The sequence below is a fragment of the Lupinus angustifolius genome, chromosome LG01 (assembly GCF_001865875.1).
Source record: "Lupinus angustifolius cultivar Tanjil chromosome LG01, LupAngTanjil_v1.0, whole genome shotgun sequence".
In the NCBI taxonomy this organism is placed as follows: domain Eukaryota; kingdom Viridiplantae; phylum Streptophyta; class Magnoliopsida; order Fabales; family Fabaceae; genus Lupinus; species Lupinus angustifolius.
The window spans coordinates 24,492,911-24,516,061 of record NC_032009.1 but is presented as its reverse complement, the minus strand read 5'-3'; the positions used below and the strand labels follow the sequence as shown (position 1 = coordinate 24,516,061).

The following is a 23,151-nucleotide window of genomic DNA, read 5'->3' as shown; positions in this document are numbered from 1 at the left end:
CTGGTGGATTTCTCAGTGGATCTTTCAATGAGCCTCTGCTCATGAGCCTCGAGGGAACCTTGTAACTCTTCAATCTTCAACTCTGCAAGGTTCTTGGATTCTTCAATTGCCACTACTATGTGGTCAAAGTTTGGTGTTAGATTTCTCAGAACCTTCTCTATGATTATTTGATCCTTGATCACTTCACCACATGCCTTCATCTGATTTGTTAGGCTAATAACTCTGTTGAAGAATTGTGCAATTCTTTCACTCATCTCCATCTCCATCAATCCATATTGGCGCCTCATAGTTTGCAGCCTTACTTTCTTTAGCTGCTCTGCACCCTTGTTGCTCTTCTGCAAAATTTGCCATGCTTCACGTGAGGATCTAGCTGCTGCAATTTTTTCGAAGTGTGCTTCATCCACACATTGATGGATAAGACACATTGCCTTGCAATCTCTCTTCCTATTCTCCTTGTATGCTATCCTTTGTTGTTCTGTTGAAGCTTCATCAATTTCTGGGTAGCCTTCTTCCACAATTTCTTCGAGTTCTTGGAATCCCATGATGGCCTTCATTTGTATATTCCATCTACTCCAATTCTTGCCGTCAAGAATGGGTAGGTTTGCTGGAAAGGAGTTGGTTTGATGACGCATGCTTTTGATGAACAAAGGATAGGATCTTGCTCTAGCTCTTGATACCAATTTGTTGGAAGAAAATGAATTGCACACACCTCACACTTCACTCTATGGCAGAATTGTTTGAGAAGAAGTTAAGAAAAAGAGCATGAAAGAATCAAAGAATGCATGAGCTTGTTATTCACTTACTTTGAATACAAGGCATTGTTTCTATTTATAGACTTAACTACCATAACCAACTATAACAACCATCTAAAAATAGCCTATTGAATTACAAAATTCTAATATAAACCACTAAACCAGTACCCTCACCGGTTTGATGACCAGTCCGGTTTTAATAACACTGATGGAAAGCATTAATCGTTTTAGTCTCTAATTTTACCCATATTATAACATTTTATTTCTCAAAATTGTAAACTAGTTTTAAGTAAACAATCCTAAACGGCTAATCTTATCACCCCTACAATTCGAACACCGATTTTATTCTACCCACAGGTAAATATAGGATAAGAATGTTTAATTTTTTTCTCTCAATACTATCAAAAGTATTTCTTCACTTTTTTATATAAAGAACTAATCTCTTTCGATTTTCATGATTATCCGATTGAATTCATTTTTTATAAATATAACATATTACGCTATCCATATCTCTTATTTCCATTTTTTATTACTATCCACTCGTTAATAATTTATCTAGAAACCAAAATAATAGTTTAATTGTTATCCTAATTGAATTGTTAAAATAATATTATCTTCCACTTATGTGAGGTAAAGTCTGGTATCTCAATTAACAGACCGAGAAAGACAAACAAATAAAAGGAAACAGTAAGAAAAGTTATGTTTGTTCACTAAAGCCGCCTACCAATGATAGCGCGTGTGAATATTAAAAGGCACACTCACCCAAACGCCAGCTACAGACCCCAACCCAAACCCTCACGTTGAGATTTCCAACCAAATAAAATATCAACATTCTATTATACTTTTCCACTCTACACTTTTCCTATATATACAATCCTTCTTGATTCTCATACTCATATCCTCATAACCAAACACCTTCTTTCACAATTACCCTCTCTCACTCTATCAACTTCATTAATGGGTGCCAAAACCATAATTGAACCCTACACTACCCAAGTCTTACCTGAACCAGATGTTTTCATACACACTTCTGGTGGAACACGCATTCAAGGCCACTCAACCGTTCTGGTTTGGCTTCAAATTCTAGTCAATATTTTTTAACATTAAAATTATGATTACATTTTGCTTATTGCTTACTTCTTTTTTTCTTCTTTGTCCTAAAGGCTTCTGTGTCCCCGGTTTTCGAGAACATCATAGACCGACCATGCAAACATCGAAGTTCCGAAAGAATCATTCAAATTCACGGCGTCCCTTGTAACGCCGTAGCCGCCTTCATCACTTTCCTCTACTCCTCCATGTTAGTTTCATAATCTTTTGTAGTGTATATGATTTTAATCTATTTAGCGGAGTGCGACTACACTTTTCCAATACATATTTGCTCTCAGTATTTAAACTATCGACTTTTAATATATAACAAAACTTTGCATCACTATATCAACGTCCTTTTTTACAAATAACATGAAATAGCTGGAAGAATTTGAAATTATATTGTGAAATGACGGAGATAACCCTTACAGGTGCGATGAGGATGAAATGGACAAGTATGGGATACACCTGTTGACACTGTCGCATGTGTACAAGGTGCCGAAATTGAAGCAGAGTTGCATCAAGGGTTTGATTCAGCGGTTAACCGTTGAGAACGTGGTGGACCTGTTGCAACTGGCTAGGCTCTGCGACGCACCGGATCTTCGCGTGAAGTGTATGAAGCTGCTTACCACTCATTTCAAAGCAGTGGAGAAAACAGAGGGATGGGAGTTCCTTAACCAGAACGATCCGTGGCTTGAGCTCGAGATCCTTCGCTTCATGGATGAACATGAAACGGTAATTATCTATCTAATTAGTTATAGATCTTACTTGGTTTATCCAAATTTTCACATCTACTGTCCCCAAGATTAATAGATACAAATTGGTTTGCGAGATTCAAAACGGTAGACATGAGACATGTTAGACATGTTTATCAACAAATTTAAGTAATTTTATATGAGTTAAAAATAATTAGTTACTTTTATTTAGTAAAAACATATAAATAATAATAATTATTAAGCATGTGGTATATTAGAAATTATTTTTATGTATAAACTAGTTAAATTTGTTTATATTTGAAATAAAAATATATAATTAATTGAGACTAGAAGGAGTCAATTTTTCATCTATGGGTTGTTCCATATTTTTAAATATAAAGACTAGTTTGTCCACTTATTAATAAATTTTAAAGGCTAAGTTGATTTTGAATTTTACAAAAGAACAATAATTAGATTTGCTCCTTTTAAGTTACAAATGGAGTTAAATATTTCATTTTTCAATATTGTGTCCTATTTTTGCCCGATTCTTTTTAATTCCATGACTTGCTAATGGAAAAAGTTCAATTTTTAATATTAAATATGATGCCAAAAGTTTAGGATGCAAATAGTGAGTTTTGTCCTCAAAATTATTTTTTATACACACTAAAAATAGGATGGACAATGATAGGATCTCTCAATTTTTTCACGTATAAGAAAGTGTATTAAAAGACATAAAGTAGAACATACCAATAATGGATAAGAATTTCTTTTAATAAATATGAATTACATTATTAACACTATTGATAATTGTATCATTTGTGAATTGACAGAGGAAAGAGAAGTCGAGGAGGCACAAGAAGGAGCAGGAGCTGTATGCACAGCTAGGTGAGGCGATGGAGTGTTTGGAACACATATGCACTGAGGGTTGCACTGACGTTGGACCCTGCCACGTGGACATTAGGAAAGAGAAGAGAATGCCTTGCACCAAATTCTCCACGTGTCAAAGCCTTCAGTTCTTGATCCGACACTTTGCCACGTGTAAGAAGAGGATGAATGGAGGGTGCTTGCAGTGCAAGCGAATGTGGCAACTCTTCAAACTTCATTCCTACGTTTGTCAACAAACCGATTCTTGCAAGGTTCCTCTTTGCAGGTAAATTCCTTAATTTATTCCGGAGTCATCAATGCATGGGGTATATTAGTTTTTTTTAGAAGTCAGTGCATTACTTTTCAATATTTTTTTATGCAAAAATTAATGATAACTAATGCATTATAATATGAATGATATGTTGTAAAAAACTTTTATATATCAAATATTAGATGTAAGTGGTATATGCTTGATTCTTTTTAAGTAATGTCTCGGGTTCAAATTTTGTGGATGAAAAAATATCCCCTAAGAAAATTAGCCACATATATATGTAGACGTTCCCGGCTTAGACAAGATTGTCCAGTGCGAGAACATTTGTGGGAAACAAAAAACTACTAGATAATATTACAAAAAGAAATCAATATCTATGCTAAAGGTTTTATTTTTATATTGTTAATACATACGAAATCATTACATACTAATACATACACTATTTTCTCAAAAATAATGTTTGAAATGTATAACAAAACTATAGTATTTATCACTAGATTTTGGGTTTTTACATCATTTTGTCCAAATTTTGCAAAAATCATATTTAATTTTGAACCCATCATATCAAAATAATCATATTAACTTTTATTTTTAAATCCCGTGAAAACAACTGGAGAGAGGAGCTTCGTTGAAACAGAGTAGTTTTTATAAGATTCGTTTTATATATTTAATAAATAAATTAGAATCTGAGACAGAAGAAATAAAATAATAATAATAGGATAATCCAAAGAATGGTTGAGAGTTGAAGTTCAAATTGTTTATGACAAGGAATCATCCAAAGCACATAGGTGTTTGGTTTATAATATATCAAATGATAATGTGGTGGTTGGCCAAGGAGAGTGTGATCACTTCAATTAATTTAATGGGGTTGGAATATTAAAATATCTGAGTGATATTCATCACATTGAAAACAAGTGCCGGGCTACATCATTATATTATTAGATTTTGGGTCCCATAATAAATTGATATATTCATGGGCGGTTTCTTTGTTTCGTCCTCTAGTTAGTCCCGGATATTTTTCCAAGGATATTTGAAGCTATCTAGCTCACATCTTTGTACAATATATAATTGGCCTATCCTAGCTAGTTAGTTGTAATTATAGGATTGGATATGAAGAACGAAAGAATTCCAAATAGTAAATTATGTTGATAATATTTTAAAAGATATCATGATACAAAAATATGTAGTATTATTTCTTATTTATAGTAATAATTATAGTAATATAAAATAAATGAGGAAAAGATAAAATAAACTATTTTTAATTCTAAAAGATATTTCAACATATTCTAACCAAATTTAAGAAATAATATGATATGTTATATTTATATCTATGTATTATCCAGATATACTCTATAAGTTAATTTAAAATACTTTCATATATTTATCATCTTTATCTATGCAAACATTTTCTCCTTTTTTTAATCAATTTTGCATAACAAGCTTGACATGTATATTGGACTTTGGAGAGCATGGGCCAAGAAGCATGTCAAACATGTTTGCACCAGTGATCGGTCCCACTTTAAAATAATTGAATTTTGTTGTTTTTAGTAAAATTGCTATTGTCTTTCTTTAATATTAGGAAAGAAAAAGCAAGGTTATATTGATACTACTATTCATTCTTGTGCATAGCTTAAATATCATGATATTTAATCTTCAATCTCCATGTTGGCTAATCCAACTTTTAGTGCACCATGAATTCTATGTTGTCAAAATTGTTTTGTCCTATCTTGAAGCTCTAGCTGTCATGTACATGAGAAATTATCAGCATTCTCAATAATTAACCTTGTTGTTTTGTGGTAATGTTACAGGCAAATTCAATTGAAAATGCAACAAGAGAAAAGGAAAGATGATCCAAGGTGGAAACTGCTAGCAAAGAAAGTGGCCTCAGCCAAAGTCATATGTTCATTGTCTTTCCCAAAGAGGAAGAGGGATGAACACATCAGAGGGATGAACACATCAGAGTGATGATAAACAATCCTGAGATTAGAACTTTTGAGTTACAATGAGTAAAGTAATGTATGTATAGGACATTTTATATGGTGTTCACAGAGCTGTTTTTTTGTACACAATATTATGATGTTTTTGGATGGTGTGCTAACCTGCTTTGCACCTTTCCTCTTTACTAGAGGAAATGGTAAGCTGAGTATTATAGATTGCAATAGTAAATTGTGTTTCTTGTAGATAAGAGCAAAGTTAAACTAAACCTCAATTTCAAAGCATGTCTGAAATTATATCTTAATACACCTTCAAGCTCAAGTAGATGTCTTAGAAAGTAAGATATAAAAATTGTTAGGATGATGAGCTTTGATGATTAAATCGTCTTGTTAGTTCAATAAAGATAAGAGAAAGATAACCATAAAAATAACCCTCTCTATTAATGGATCCTATTCGTTGATGATTAACTTAATAATTAATCTCAATTTTGTTTAATGGATTGATGAAAACTGTGAAGAGTAATAGGATGGATGGATAGATTTGACTTCTTATTCCATCATGAAAAAGAAACTCAAGAAAAAAGCTACAACATGAATATATGCTAAAAGAAAAAGATTATGAAAAGATTTTTTTGAGCCAAACAAAAAAAAGAAGTGACTAAAGATCATCTTAAAGAAAGAGAAAATTTTTAGCCAAGTAAAAAGAAGTGGGTATGCTGAAACCAACATTAATGCTTTTTCTCTTTGGCCATATAATTTTCAAGAGTTTTCGCTATAAATAGGAGTGTTCAATGCCATTGTAAGACACACCAAATACTTAGCTTAGTGCATATTCTCTCTTCTTGTTCTAATTGTATGAGAAATACTTGAGTAGATTGAAATTGGAAGTACTTGGATTTTGGGAAGTGAGTGAAACAATTGTAGTTCCTTTTTATCATAGTGGAATAATCCTTGTTGCTCTTCAGTTGTGGACGTAGGCAAATTGTCGAACCACATTAAATTCTCGGTGTCATTTTTTCGATTATATTTTCTCAATGGGTCTTCCGCTCCAACAAACTGGTATCAGAGCTCTTGCATGCTAAGTCGTACGATCTAAAAGAAAATTCTTAGTCTGCTCTATGTTTGCAGCATTGTCTGATCTTACACACGAGAAAAGAATTTTTCTTGTTACTGGAAAAATATAATAGTGTGAAAGTGTATGTCTAGGAAAGTTCTGTCTTAGGAAAGACCTGATATTTAAACATGTCTGTTAAGACCCACCTCTCTTTCCTGGGAACTTTCCTGGTGTATGTTCACGGACTATGATATTGTTCCGGTATACGGTTAATGGAGAAAATGATTTCAACATATGACAATTGGATATGAAAGCTCTACTAGTTCATTAAGGCTTGGGCAAAACCTTGGAAGGTAGAAACAAGTTACCACAGAGTTTGACTGAGGATGAGAAGGATGAAAACTTGGAAAAAACATATAGTGCAATTTTGTTGTGCTTGGGAGATGAAGTTCTACGAGAAATGTCAGATGAAACTACATCTCCTTCATTATGGTTGAAGCTGGAAAACCTGTACATGACGAAGTCACTCACCAACAGGCTTTATTTGAAGAAAAGAATATATAATCTTCAAATGCAGGAAGGAAAGCCCATAAAAGATCATCTGGATGAATTTAACAATATTATTCTTGATCTAAAGAATATTGATGTTAAAATTGACACCATGATATATGGTCGAGAAGATCTAACATTGGACGAAGTAAAGGCGGCGTTGCACTCAAAAGAACTGAAGAAAAGAGTATCAGATTCGAGATCCGAAGGCTCATGTGATAGTCTTTTTGTTAGAGGAAGAACAGAGAGGCGAAATCAATGTGGTGAAAGAGGGAAATCTAGGTCCAAGTCTAAAGCAAAACCTAGAGTATAAATGCTTTCACTGTCACAAGGAGGAGCAAATAAGAAAGAATTGCCCAAAACGCAAAGGCAAGAGAAAAATTTATGAATATGGAGATACAGCTATAGCATATGGCTATGATAGTACAAATGCACTAATAGTCTTAGAGCACGACTCAAAAGATGAATGATTAGTGCTACTTTCAATGTGGCTGACTTAACTTTTTTTGATACAGGTGATGAAAATGCTTATTCGAGGTCGAATTCTTTCGAAGAAGGAGGGGATGATGTAAACCCATTGGGACATAACATCATTGAAGACCCTTTACATGGCTTAGGAGGACCTATGACTAGAGCTAAAACCAAAAAGGCCCAAGAAGCACTTCGGCAACTCATATTTTCTATCATGGAAACAAGTGCAAATGGGACCAAGCATGAAGAGAAGGCTTTAATTTGCATAAGTCTTAATGAAGAGCTTAAGGAAGGCCACGGCCTAAGGGAGGATCCACCTTGATCTCTTTAGTTCTTACATTAGTAATTAGGACCATAAATAAGTGGGAGTTGTCTTAAAACCCACACTAGTTTAGGACTTTTATTTATCATGTCTTTAATTTAGGTGTCATTTTATTACATTTAATTTTATGAAGGTTCATGTCTTGTAGGAAAGGAGGCACGGTCACACTTAGAGATAAAGCAAAGAGATAGAACATTTGGATGAAAGCTTGGAGGGAAAAGATGCACGCCCAAAAGCTTAGAGATAAAGCAAGGAGATAGAACATTTGGATGAAAGCTTGGAGGGAAAAGAGCACGTCCAAAAGCTAAGAGATAAAGCAAGGAGATAGAGCATGGATGAAAAGCTTGGAGGGAAAATCTAGAGCCAAAAGCCACACGGCTATAATCAAGGGAGATCTAATCTCCACAAGATAAGGATCTCCTAATCTAATTTCCCCAAGTCCACACGGCTATAATTAAGGGAGATCTAATCTCCACAAGATAAGGATCTCCTAATCTAATTTTCAAACAAGCAAATCAAAAGGAGGATCAAATTATATCATCAACATGAAGATAATGGAAGATATTATTTCAACCACTCATCAAGGCAATCTCAATTCAAATCCACCATCACCATTCGTCCAACACATGAAGATTAGATTGAGATTAGATAGGATTAGTTTATCTTTTCATGCCTTTTGATTTTGGCAATGTAAACCGAATTCCTTTCCCTATATATATGACCCATATGCACAAGGAATAAAGTAGATTGAATTTTATGTTAATAACCATTGTTAGTGAGTTTTCTCCTAGCTTCTTGGCTGAGTCAAGACCCCTTGTTCTTATCAAGAGTATCATTCTCTTGTGGCGAACTTCACAAGGCTTATCAAACATTCCATTGTTTGTGGCGCCATTCCATCCCTAACCTTTTCCATATTCTCAAATCCACCATAAACACCAACACCAAACCGTGAGCAAGCACTCCTTGTTCATACAAACCGAAACCATCCATATACACATAAACAACCATCATTCCAATTCACATCATTACAAACCGTGCATCACTTTCATTCCATTCTACAATCACTTCATCAATTCTCAACAAATTGCAAGCCAACCGAGGCTAATCAAAGTACAAATATTCAAAGCAATCAAATAAGTTCCAACAAAGTGAATCATCAATCAACAAAGAGGACTTTCACAAGAAACGATCCTATAACAAAGGCAATCCACAAAGAGGTTGTCATCAAGTGGTCATCAGAGCTCAGTTCTTGCCTGAAAGTCACAATTATAATATCTTTATCAAAATAAGACTAAGGCATTGAATTTGAGGCAGCACCACAAGTAAGTGCAATTTCAAATTTTTCTTTCTAAAAATTCTTCTACTTCTACCCAAATTTCTTTCCCTTGGCCGAACCAAAAGCCATACATACACACAAAACCATACCCTAAACACATTACCCTACAAAAATCAAATCCATCCACAAAATACCCTACAAAACCGAGACATCCCAAGCACAAATCATCCAAAATACAACCCAAAACACCAAATACCTACACAAACCGAATATAAACCCTAACCCTAACCCAAACACATCAAGCCAAACACAAAACCTTAAACCTAACCCAAAAACCTACCCAAACCGAGACCAAAACCTAACCCTAACCCACAAAACCTACACAAACACTACCCTACAACCTACACACAATCCAGCCGAGCCACAAACCAAATAAATTGGTAATCTTGTGAACTTGTCACACGTTTTTGATACTACAACTTGATCACTTGACTCACTCAAGAATCAAAGGAGAAAATTGAGAGAAAAGTGAGAGAGTGTAAACACTTGAGAGAAGAGTAAGGAGAGTGACATTATGGCTAGTCCAGAAGATAGTGGTTCTCCATTATCACCAAGGACAGCCGTGCTACATGCCATGATAAGCACCCAATTTCAGGCCCTACAACGGCAAATGGATGAAATGAGAATAGATGTTAGGAGGCTGGAGGGTGACTCTAGTAGTGAGATAGATCATAGGAGAAGGAGGAGGAGAGATAGAAGAGGTGGCCGTGAGGATGAGGGCCATGGTGAGAGGAGGAATAGGTATGAGGAGGAGGAGGGCCGTGGTGAGAGGAGAGGTAGGCGAGAGGAGGATGAGTATGAGGGAGGATATGGGAGAGGAAGGTATGAGGAGGATGATTTTGAGGGTGGCCGTGAGGGAGGTGGTCGTGAGAGAGGAGGCCGTGGAGATAGGAGGAGGGAGGATAGGTTAGAGGGAGTAAAAATAAAAGTCCCTACATTCCTAGGACTTAATAACCCTGAGGCCTATCATGAGTGGGAGTTAAAGATGGAACAAGTGTTTGAATGCCAACACTATAGTGAGGAAAAGAAGGTAAAGGTTGCTGCCCTAGAATTTAAGGAATATGCTATGGTGTGGTGGGACCAGATCCAAAAGGAGAGGAGGAGGTATGGTGAGGAAGTAGTAAATACTTGGGGGGAGATGAAGAGGGTGATGAGGAGAAGGTTTGTTCCAAGTTCCTACCAAAGAGATGTGCATAACAAATTGCAAAGACTAACTCAAGGTAACAAATCGGTTGATGAATACTTCAAGGAGATGGAGCTGGCCTTACTTAGGTCCAACTTCCATGAGGACCGAGAAGCTACAATGGCTCGGTTCCTACATGGGTTGAACCCTGAAATTCAGGATATTGTGGAGCTTCAACCATATGTTGAGTTAGATGACCTTGTCCAAAAGGCCATCAAGGTAGAGCAACAAATCAAGAGGAGGAAGTCTAAGTACTCCTCTAATTCAACAACCAAGTATCCACCAAATACTTGGAAAGACAAAAGCAAGAAGGAGGGCAATGCAACAAAAGAAATTGTCCCTAGTTCTAAAGAAGCCGTGGGGACAACCAAGTCCCAAGGTAAGCAGCCCCTTGATCCAAATCAAAGGAGCCGTGATATAAAATGTTTTAAATGTTTGGGGCGTGGCCATATTGCGTCTCAATGCCCTACAAGAAGAACTATGATGGTTCTAAATGGGGACATTGAGTCCCAATCTGAGTCAGCTAGTGATGAAGAACATGACAATGAGGGTGATCTTAATATGCCCGATGGAGACCTACTCATGGTTAGGAGGCTCCTTGGGAGTCAAAACCGAAATCATGAGGAAAGTCAAAGAGAAAACATTTTTCATGCTCGCTGCCTTGTACAAGGTAACATATGTACCCTCATCATTGATGGAGGAAGTTGTGCTAACGTGGTTAGCACAAGAACGGTGTCTAAATTGAAGCTTATCACCAAGGCACACCCAACACCATATAGGCTGCAATGGCTTAATGATGTGGGGGAGATGGTCGTGAATAAGCAAGTTGAGGTCCCTTTTTCCATTGGAAAATATGAGGACATAGTCCTATGTGATGTGGTCAACATGGAGGCCAGCCATATGCTATTGGGAAGACCATGGCAATATGATAAAAATGCTACCCATGAAGGGCGTACTAACAAGTACACATTTATGCATAATAATCATAAAATGGTCTTATCACCCTTGTCCCCAAAACAAGTGAGTGATGATCAGCGTAGGCTGAAAGAAAAGATTGACCAAGAGAAAAAGGAGGTCACGGCTGAAACCATAGACTCTAGCCAAGTCAAGAAGAATGATCGAAAGGATCAAAAGAAAAGCTACTTTGTCACAAAAAGTGAAGTAAAGCATGCCCTAGTCACAAGGCAGCCCATGTACTTACTTTTGTGCCAAAGTTTTTGCTTAAATAGCACGGCTATTGATAAGGCTTCTATGCCTCAAAATTTGAAAGACTTCTTGAATGAGTTCAATGATGTATTCCCTGAAGAAGTCCCTAGTGGACTTCCACCTTTAAGGGGCATTGAACATCATATTGACTTGATTCCTGGTGCATCATTGCCCAATAGGCCTGCCTATAGGAGCAATCCTCAAGAGACTAATGAAATTCAAAAACAAGTCGAGGAATTTATGCACAAGGGTTGGGTTCAAGAAAGTCTAAGTCCTTGTGCAGTCCCAGTCATCCTAGTTCCAAAGAAAAATGGAGCCTGGAGGATGTGCACTGACTGTAGGGCCGTGAACAACATCACGGTCAAATATAGACATCCCATTCCTAGATTGGATGATCTCTTAGAGGAATTACATGGTGCCTGCATCTTCTCAAAAGTGGATTTGAAGAGTGGGTACCATCAAATTCGGATTAGAGAAGGGGATGAGTGGAAAACAGCCTTCAAAACAAAATATGGCTTGTACTAGTGGATGGTAATGCCTTTTGGCTTAACCAATGCGCCAAGCACATTTATGAGGCTGATGAACCACGTTCTAAGGGATTTCCTTGGAAAATTTGTTGTGGTGTACTTCGATGACATCCTAATATATAGCAAGAGTCTTGATGAACATTATGAACACCTAAAAAGTGTTTTGCTTATATTAAGGAAAGAGAAGCTATACGCCAACCTTGAGAAGTGCAGCTTCTGTGTTGATCACGTGATATTCCTTGGTTTCATAATCAGTTCTAATGGGGTACACGTAGATCCTGAAAAGATAAAGGCTATCCAAGAATGGCCCACTCCAAAAAGCACCACGGATGTGAGAAGTTTTCATGGCCTTGCAAGTTTTTATAGAAGGTTTGTCAAGGACTTTAGTACCTTGGCTGCACCTCTAAATGAAGTGGTCAAAAAGAATGTGGGGTTCCATTGGGGTGATAAGCAAGAAGAAGCCTTCAAAAGGCTTAAGGAGAAGCTCACACACGCTCCAATTTTGAGATTACCAAATTTTACAAAATCCTTTGAAATTGAGTGTGATGCTTCAAATGTTGGAATTGGGGCTGTGCTAATGCAAGATGGGCATCCTATTGCCTATTTTAGTGAGAAGTTAGGGGGGGGCTGCCCTTAACTACTCTACATATGATAAAGAGCTATATGCCCTAGTGAGGGCCTTACAAACTTGGCAACATTATCTACTGCCCAAGGAATTTGTTATTCATAGTGATCATGAATCACTTAAATATTTAAAGGGGCAAGGCAAGCTAAACAAAAGACATGCCAAGTGGGTGGAATTTCTGGAGCAATTCCCTTATGTGGTTAAACACAAAAAGGGAAAAGCTAATGTGGTAGCTGATGCCTTATCAAGAAGGCATGCTTTGATTGCTACCTTAGAGACCAAGCTCTTAGGTCTCGAATGTGTGAAGGGCTTGTATGAACATGACCCTGATTTTGCTACACCCTATGCCAAGTGCATGAATTCAGCCCATGAGGGTTATTATAGGCATGAAGGGTTTCTTTTTAAAGATAAAAGACTTTGTATCCCTAAGAGTTCAGTAAGGGATTTACTTTTGAGATAAGCCCATGAAGGGGGGCTCATGGGTCATTTTGGTTCCCAAAAGATCCTTGATATATTGCATGATCACTTTTATTGGCCTCATATGAGGCGTGATGTTCAACTTTTATGTGAAAAATGCATTACTTGCAAACGGGCTAAGTCCAAGGCCATGCCTCATGGACTTTACACTCCATTGCCCGTCCCTGATTCACCATGGATAGACTTATCCATGGATTTCGTGGTTGCTTTACCACGAACTAAGAGTGGCAAAGATTCAATTTTTGTTGTAGTGGATAGATTTTCTAAAATGGCTCATTTTATACCTTGCAAAAAAATTGATGATGCTTGTCATATTGCAGGGTTATTCTTCAAAGAAGTGGTAAGGCTACATGGCTTACCAAGGAGCATAGTGAGTGATAGGGATGCCAAATTCCTAAGTCACTTTTGGAGAACCCTTTGGGGAAAGCTTGGCACAAAGCTTCTTTTCTCTACCACATGCCATCCTCAAACAGATGGGCAAACTGAAGTGGTCAATAGGACACTCTCTACCTTGTTGAGGGCTGTCCTAAGGAAGAACTTAAATGCATGGGAAGAGTGCCTTCCCCACGTGGAGTTTGCCTATAACAGGGCAACTCATAGTGCAACAAAGCATTCACCATTTGAAATTGTTTATGGTTTTAACCCACTAACTCCCCTTGATTTATTACCTTTTCCAGGTACATCATTGTTGAAACATAAAGATGGTAAAGCCAAGGCTGAGTATGTGAAGAAGCTACATGAGAAGGTGAAGGAACAAATTGAGAAGAGAACCGAGAGTTATGCAAGATCAGCCAACAAGGGAAGAAAGGAAGTCATCTTTGAACCAGGAGATTGGGTTTGGATCCATATGAGAAAAGAAAGATTTCCATCTCAAAGGAAATCAAAGCTTCAACCTAGAGGGGACGGCCCTTTTCAAGTCTTGGAAAGGATAAACAACAATGCATACAAATTGGACTTGCCTAGTGAGTATGGAAATATTAGTGCTACTTTCAATGTGGCTGACTTAACTTTTTTTGATACAGGTGATGAAAATGCTTATTCGAGGTCGAATTCTTTCGAAGAAGGAGGGGATGATGTAAACCCATTGGGACATAACATCATTGAAGACCCTTTACATGGCTTAGGAGGACCTATGACTAGAGCTAAAACCAAAAAGGCCCAAGAAGCACTTCGGCAACTCATATTTTCTATCATGGAAACAAGTGCAAATGGGACCAAGCATGAAGAGAAGGCTTTAATTTGCATAAGTCTTAATGAAGAGCTTAAGGAAGGCCACGGCCTAAGGGAGGATCCACCTTGATCTCTTTAGTTCTTACATTAGTAATTAGGACCATAAATAAGTGGGAGTTGTCTTAAAACCCACACTAGTTTAGGACTTTTATTTATCATGTCTTTAATTTAGGTGTCATTTTATTACATTTAATTTTATGAAGGTTCATGTCTTGTAGGAAAGGAGGCACGGTCACACTTAGAGATAAAGCAAAGAGATAGAACATTTGGATGAAAGCTTGGAGGGAAAAGATGCACGCCCAAAAGCTTAGAGATAAAGCAAGGAGATAGAACATTTGGATGAAAGCTTGGAGGGAAAAGAGCACGTCCAAAAGCTAAGAGATAAAGCAAGGAGATAGAGCATGGATGAAAAGCTTGGAGGGAAAATCTAGAGCCAAAAGCCACACGGCTATAATCAAGGGAGATCTAATCTCCACAAGATAAGGATCTCCTAATCTAATTTCCCCAAGTCCACACGGCTATAATTAAGGGAGATCTAATCTCCACAAGATAAGGATCTCCTAATCTAATTTTCAAACAAGCAAATCAAAAGGAGGATCAAATTATATCATCAACATGAAGATAATGGAAGATATTATTTCAACCACTCATCAAGGCAATCTCAATTCAAATCCACCATCACCATTCGTCCAACACATGAAGATTAGATTGAGATTAGATAGGATTAGTTTATCTTTTCATGCCTTTTGATTTTGGCAATGTAAACCGAATTCCTTTCCCTATATATATGACCCATATGCACAAGGAATAAAGTAGATTGAATTTTATGTTAAATAAACCATTGTTAGTGAGTTTTCTCCTAGCTTCTTGGCTGAGTCAAGACCCTTTGTTCTTATCAAGAGTACCATTCTCTTGTGGCGAACTTCACAAGGCTTATCAAACATTCCATTGTTTGTGGCGCCATACCATTCCAATTCCCCTTCCATATTCCTAAACACTTACAAACACACCAACCTTCAATCCACCATCCAAACCGTGATCACCTTGCACTCCATCATCAACCAACAATCACCCATCAACCACTACAAACCGTGAGCATCAATTCCACCATCAACCCACAATCATCCACAACATACAACCCATCATCAACTACAAACCGTGAGCATCATTCCATTATCAATCATTCATAAAGCAATTCTTTAAAGTCCAAACCGAGGCAAATTCAAAGCAAATCAAGCAAATACAAGTACAATCAACACTAAAAAGGACTTTCACAAGAAACGATCCTACAACAAAGGCAATCCACAAAGAGGTTGTCATCAACTTGATTCTGGATTCTCATATCACATGTGTCCCATTAAGGATTGGTTTTCCACTTACCAACTCTAAGATGGGGGCAAGGTCCTTTTGGGAAATAATGCTCCCTGCAAGGTCATCGGCATTGACACAATTAGAATTAAGATGTTCAACGGAATCGTAAGGACGTTGACAGATGTAAGTCATGTTACAGAATTGAAGAAAAAATTGATTTCCTTGGGAACACTTGATTTAAAAGGTTAGAACTACAAAGGTGAAGGTGGAGCTATAAAAATATCTAAATGCACTATGGTTGTAATGAAAGTAAAGAAAGAGAAGAGTCTCTATATGTTACAAGGAAACAAAATCACGGGTGTTGTTGCTGTCTCCTCAACATCTGATTATGATGTCACCAAACTTTAGCATCTAAGAATGGGTCATGTCAGTGAAAGAGGTCTAGCCGAATTGGCCAAACAAGGATTACCATGCGGTCAATAGGTCGGGAAGTTAGACTTTTGTGAACATTGTGTTTGCGGAAAGCATTGTCGGATAAAATTCAATGTTGCAGTACATCGAACAAGAGGCACGTTGGATTATGTACATTCTAACTTGTGGGGTCATTCCCAAGTACCTTCTCATGGTTGTAGCAAATACATGTTAACATTCTTTGATGACTATTCAAGGAAGGTGTGGATCTTCATTTTGAAACACAAAAGTGAAGCATTTGTCAAGTTCAAACAGTGGAAAATCTTGATCGAAAAACAAATCGGGAGAAAGATCAAGAGACTGAGAACTAACAATGGTCTAGAATTCTGCAGCAGAGAATTCGGAAATTTTTACAAGGATTGCGGTATTGTGAGACATTATATTGCGAGGCACACTCCACAACAAAATGGACTTGCAGAACGAATGGACATAACCTTACTTGAAAGGACAATGTGTATGTTGTCAAATGCTGGATTGCCAAAAGAATTTTGGGTGGAAGCTGTTAGTACAACTTGTTACTTGATCAAGAAATGTCCATGAACGACCGTTGGTTTTAAAACTCTAGAAGAAATGTGGTTGGGTATTTCGGCAAATTATGAAAATTTGAGGATATTTGGTTGTCTTGCATATGCTCATAACAAAGAAGGAAAACTTGATGCAAGAACATTGAAATGCATTTTTCTTGGATATCATGATGGTGTGAACAGATATAAGCTATGGTGGCCAGAGAAAAGAAAGTGCATTATTAGTAGAGATGTTACTTTTAATGAAGTTGAAATGCTAAAGCCTCATACAGAGTCATCAAGTGAAAATGAAGATCCTATTATCTTAGAGAAGGTGCAGCAAACAAAAGAAAAAACACTTGATCAAGAAGAAGAAGTCCATGATGCATGTACTGATACTGATATCTCCCAATTACAACATTAGAAGTTGGTTAGGGACAGGCAAATGAGACATATAAAACCTCCATAAAAGCATAGTCTATGCTGATATGGTGTCATACGCTCTAAATGTTGCTAATGATATTAGTAATTGTGAATCATAGTCATATGAAGAAGCTATCAACAACAAAGAAGCTTCCAAATAGATTTCTGCCATGACAGAGGAAATTGAGTCTCTTCATAAGAATCATACTTGGGTTCTTGTGAAGCGGCCAAATGTTCAAAAGATTGTTGGATGCAAATGGGTCTTTAAGAAGAAGGAAGGAATCCCTGGGGTTGAAGATGCAAGATTCAAGGCGCGAATAGTGGCCAAAGGTTCTACACAAAGAGAAGGCATTGATTTCAAGGAAGTTTTCTCTCCCGTGGTAAAAAATAGCTCTATTCGCATCCTACTTGCAATTGTAGCTCAATTTGATCTAGAACTTGAATAATTAGTTGTCAAAACGACATTCTTGCATGGTGAGTTGGAGGAACAAATCTACATGAAACAACCTGAAGGATTTGAAGTTCAAGGGATGAAAGATCATGTTTGTTTGCTGAAGAAATCCTTATATGGCCTAAAAAAATCTTCCAGACAATGGTTTCAACAATTTGACACCTTCATGTTTGAAAATGGATGTTCTAGAAGTGAACATGATAGTTGCGTCTACTACAAGAAGCTTGCAAATAAGTCATTCATATATTTGATTTTATATGTTGATAACATGTTGATCGCATGTAAGAACATGTCAGAAATTAGAAACTTGAAAGCTCAATTGAGCTTAGAGTTTGAAATGAAGGACTTAGGAGCTGAAAAGAAAATTCTGGGAATGGAGATTAGAGGGATAGAAAAGAGGGAACATTCTTTCTGTCACAAAAGAAGTACATTGAGAAAGTTTTGGAACGCTTTGGCATGCAAAATGCTAAACCAGTCTCTACTCCATTGGCGATTCATTTCAAACTTTCAATAGCCTTGTGCCCACAAACTGAGAATGAAAAAGAGGAGGTGTCAAGTGTACCTTATGCTAGTGCGGTTGGCAGTCTCATGTATGCCATGATGTGCACTATACTAGATATTGCTCTTGCGATAAGTATGGTAAGCAGATATATGGAAAATCCTAGTAAAGTTTACTAGAAGACTGTGAAGTGGATTATGCGCTACCTAAAAGGAACTACAATATAGGGCTTTTGTATGGTAAAATAAAAGATATTAGAAACAAGATTACTGGATATGTTGACTCGAATTATGCTGGAGATCTAGATAAACAAAGATTGCTCACCGGGTATATCTTTACATTGTATGGTTGTACTATTAGTTGGAAAGCAACACTACAATCAATTGTTGCTTTGTCTACAAGTGAGGCAGAGTACATCACAGTAACAAAAGTTGTTAAGGAAGGCATTTGAGAGAAATGTCTAATTGAAGAGTTGGTATACAACTCGAATAAACAACAATCTATTGTGATAGTCAAAGTGTTATACATTTGACAAAGAATCCAATATATCATGAAAGAACTAAGCATATTGATGTTCAGATGCACTTTATCATAGACATAGTGGAGAGATGAGTTGTTAGAGTGGAGAAAATATTCACTGCAGATAATCTGACGGACATAATGATGAAGCAAATTTCAACTACCAAGTTGAGACATTGTCTATACTTGATTAATATTCAGAATCTCTAGTGAGCATGAATAAAAGTAACATGAGAATAACTATGGTAGTCTTTTAGTCAAGGTGAAGATTTATTGAATATTGGCTAAAAGAAAAATATGATGAAAAGACTTTCTTGAGCAAAAAAAAAGTGACTAAAGATCATCTTAGAAAAAGGGAGAATTTTTTGCCAAGTAAAAAGAAGTGGCTATGGTGATACCAACATTAATGCTCTTTCTTTTTTGTCACATAATCTTCAAGAGCTTTGACTATAAATAGGAGTGTTATATGTCATTATAAGACACACCAAATACTTAGCTTAGTGCTTATTCTCTTTTCTTGTTCTCTTATTCTAATTGTGTGAAAAATACTTGAGTGAGAGTGAAATTGGGTGTACTTGAATTTTGGGAAGTGACTGAAACACTTGTAATTCTCTTTTATCATAGTGGAATAATCTTTGTTGCTCTTCAACTGTAGACATAGACAAATTGTCGAACCACATTAAATTCTCAGTGTCATTTTTTCGATTATACTTTCTCCAAAAGTGGTGAATCAACAATTAGTGAGAATTTCTAGGTCACCATGTTAGAAACAAATAGATAACAAATGGAACGCGTGTCAAACTATAATTCTAAATGAATCAAGTATATTTTAGGGCCACCTTATTTATAGTACTTGTACAAAATGACTTAATAACAATTGTAATCCCAAATCAAATCTTACCTTAATTACATGATCCCTGGTGACGACAGAGGAACCAACCCGCCTACTGTGGCGGGGCGGCTTTGTTTTCCACAATAAGACCTCGACGATTATTACTACCCTCGGTAGCTTACGAGTTTACGTCCATCCCTGGTTGGGTACAGTTTCCTTTCGATTTCTCCCTTGTAGTCGTTACCCGAATTCGTGCAAGTGTGTCCACACCCCCCATACTGATAGGGATGGCAACAGGCACGGGCGCGTACGAGTAGTAGATACCCGCTACCCGTTTCAGAATAGGAGAACATTACTCATATCTGCTTGTACCCGTACATGTACCTTTGTGCGAGTATTTCTAAGTACCCGCGGGTATAACGGGTACCCGTTGGTTTCCTATATTATAAACGAATTTTTAATTTTTTACTTATATTATGTATCAAATGAGATGAAACTTAATTATTTTTATACCTTTTGATTGAATATTTTGGCAAATATGCTAAATTTATTGGTGTTTTCTATTTGTTTAATTTTTTTCTCATTTGCTTAACAAAAAGTATATATTCTCTTTGTAAAACATGTGTGTTTTTACAGATGAAATAATATTTGTAGGGTGTTTCACCACCAAACTCAATAAAATATGTAAACAAAGTAAAAAGAAAAAATATATATAGTGTAATGAATGTTAGAATAATGTATTTTTTATTTTAAATAAATCTAATATATTAATCATATAAATAACGGGTACCTGCGGGCACGGGTACCATAATACCCGTACCCGCTCGTATGTATTACGAGTATTTTTTAAAAACCCGTTTATATTACCCGCAGGTACCCGTTTGTGACGCATACCCATGCTCGTACGGGTTTTACCTACGTGTACGGTTTTTTTTGTTACCCCTATACAGACTTGACGAGGAATCCATTTTCGCGAACAAACACAACCTATCTTCACGGATGCAGATCTCCTGTACCCATTGGTGTCCCCAATGGTGTACCAAGCCAATCAAAATTTGTCAATCAATTGAGAAAAGAAAATATAAAAAACATAAATTAATATTTTATATTATTTTGAGAAAAACTATTGGTTAGAGACATGGTGACAAGATTTTTTTGGGGCAGAGGATCCTTGTCCCTATCGTTTAAACTAAACTCATCTTAAAAATTGTTAAATGGCTAAATAAAAACTGAAAAAAGAGATTACTTTATATGGGTAAGGAAAAAACTAATCCTTATTAGGATGAGTAACTATCAATCCCAACAAATGTTGTTATCAGAAATCACCTAATACGATATCTGAGATTCAGTAGGGTCTTACAACACTAGACCAACACCTTATTAGTGACTGCATTATATTTAAACAAACCAATTTTAACAAGATTGTAAATTAAATCAAACTAATTAAGCCTATATCAAATCTTATCTCAAATCACACCTTAACCTTTTTGCTGCGTCACCATGTCAGAAAGTAGTTAGTTGGTTTATTTTTCATGCCTTGGCTGTTTGAAGTATTTTTTAAGCAGAAACTAGAAACCTTAAAGTTTATTACTTAATTAAGGCAAGTCTTCAGGCTATGTTTGTGACACTTTAACATATCTTAGTGCTGCGAGATAGCATAAATAGAAATATTGTCAGTGATGACTGATGACTATTAGAATATAAAGTCTAAACAAATGTTATAACCAGAGCAAGGGACATAACAACCCATAAGAACTTCTTCATTTCTATATTGTTTTACTCAATTGTTATCAATTCAATTGGAGGAAAATGTAGAAATAGAGAGAGGCTGTGAATATTTTATATAGAGAAATTAATGAAAATCAAGTAGGGAGAAGAAATTAAAGTTCCAAGTTCCTTATGGGCATCTGATAGAGGGTTTCTATCAATGAAGTTAATATTTCTGGAAATTAAAGAGAAGAAAAGAGATTGAGCAATGCTCTAGATTTTTCATATATTCTTTAAAGGAAAACTGATCAATTTAAATACAATAAGCAAACCCTAATTATGATGTTAGCCTTACACTTGGCAACATCTTGATTGAAAGGTCAATTCCTAAAAACAGAAATATTAAATAGAAGGTTCCAGATAATATAATCTGCCATTCATTTAGGAGGAACTCTGGGCCTTTTATCATTAAGCCCATTTGGCCTATCAATACTCTCCCCATGAATAACAACCTTGTCCTCAAGGTTGAGGCCCAATTCGGTTGGCTCTACTGGAGTTGGAATGGGATCCGTTAAACCCAATTGATTAGATAAGGGAGAGATGTTGAATTCCTTTGAGATAGATTCTTGTGGATAGGGAATCCGAGGTGGCACACTATGAGTGGAGGGAGCAGATTTCCATGTAGAGATAAGGGTTGGATTTTGTTGACCAGCTGACATTTCTGCAGTGTGCAGAACGCGTGGCGCCGCGTCATTGGAAGGCGCAGAACACGTGGCGCAGTGTGCAGCAGGGAGCTGCTGCGGTCCTGTCACGCGTGGGACGCGTGTCGCTCTGGCAGTGGCGCCTTTTGAATTACCATGTGGTAATTCGTTCCATCCTTGTGCAGCGTGAACAAGGGGAACCGTGAAGGTCCCTTGTGTATTCCCATTAATTAGCTGTTTGGACCCCAATGTATTAATTTCTTCCTCCATATTTGAATTTGAATTCCGGAAATTATTTTTTTTTTCTTTTATAGCTGATGTGTCACCTTTCACGTGTTGCCTCAGTTTTAAAGTGGAACACAGTAGTTCATTTTGTGTTTTTGACACTGCAGAATGAGTTGTTGTTCTGTCTTCTCCCTTTTCTTCACTTTCTAAATTTTTTTCTTCATTGCTTCCTTCCTCTAAATTTAACACAGGTTGAGACTGTGTATTTATGGAAGGGGTTCCCCAAAACAGTTTGAGCTTTGAAACATGAAAAACCGGGTGCACTTGAGAGCCTTCCGGTAATGCGAGTTCATATGCTACCATTCCTACACGTCGGAGAATCTGGTATGGACCGAAAAAACGCTTGCTCAACTTTTGGTATACTCTTCTTGCCACTGTATGTTGCCGGTATGGCTGAAGTTTCAACCAAACCCAGTCACCAATGCTAAAAACACGGTCATTTCTATGTTTATCACTCTGTATCTTCATCCTTTGTTGAGCTTTATACAAATTAATTTTTAGCTGAGTGATTAATAATTGCCTCTCATGTAGGGAAATGTTTAGTTTTGTGTCTGAACTTTGTCCCGCTGTGTAGTCAATGATGGCCGGTGGACGTCTTCCGTAGAGAGCCTGGAAAGGGGTCATGTCTGTGGATGAATGTTTAGAAGTGTTGTACCAATACTCGGCAAGAGACAAAAACGTGTACCATTTTTTTGGATGGTCACTGGTGAAACATCGCAGGTATGCTTCCAATCCTCTATTCACTACTTCGGTTTGACCGTCCGATTCAGGATGATAAGCAGTGCTAAAACAAAGCTTTGTTCCTTGCAGACGAAAAAATTCCTTCCAGAAACTACTCAAGAATAGCTTATCCCGATCTGACACAAT

General features: G+C 36.8%; 1 long non-coding RNA gene and 2 pseudogenes across 1 annotated transcript; 2 read left to right on the top strand and 1 right to left on the bottom strand.

Moving 5' to 3' along the window:
• LOC109357822 lies at nucleotides 1,632-5,848 on the top strand (annotated as a pseudogene).
• On the bottom strand, nucleotides 5,207-5,557 carry LOC109357833. The gene is made up of 2 exons (XR_002108892.1): nucleotides 5,451-5,557; nucleotides 5,207-5,319 (listed from the first exon to the last, which is right to left on the bottom strand). It is a non-coding gene; the product is annotated as an uncharacterized LOC109357833 (long non-coding RNA).
• LOC109325074 lies at nucleotides 9,849-14,378 on the top strand (annotated as a pseudogene).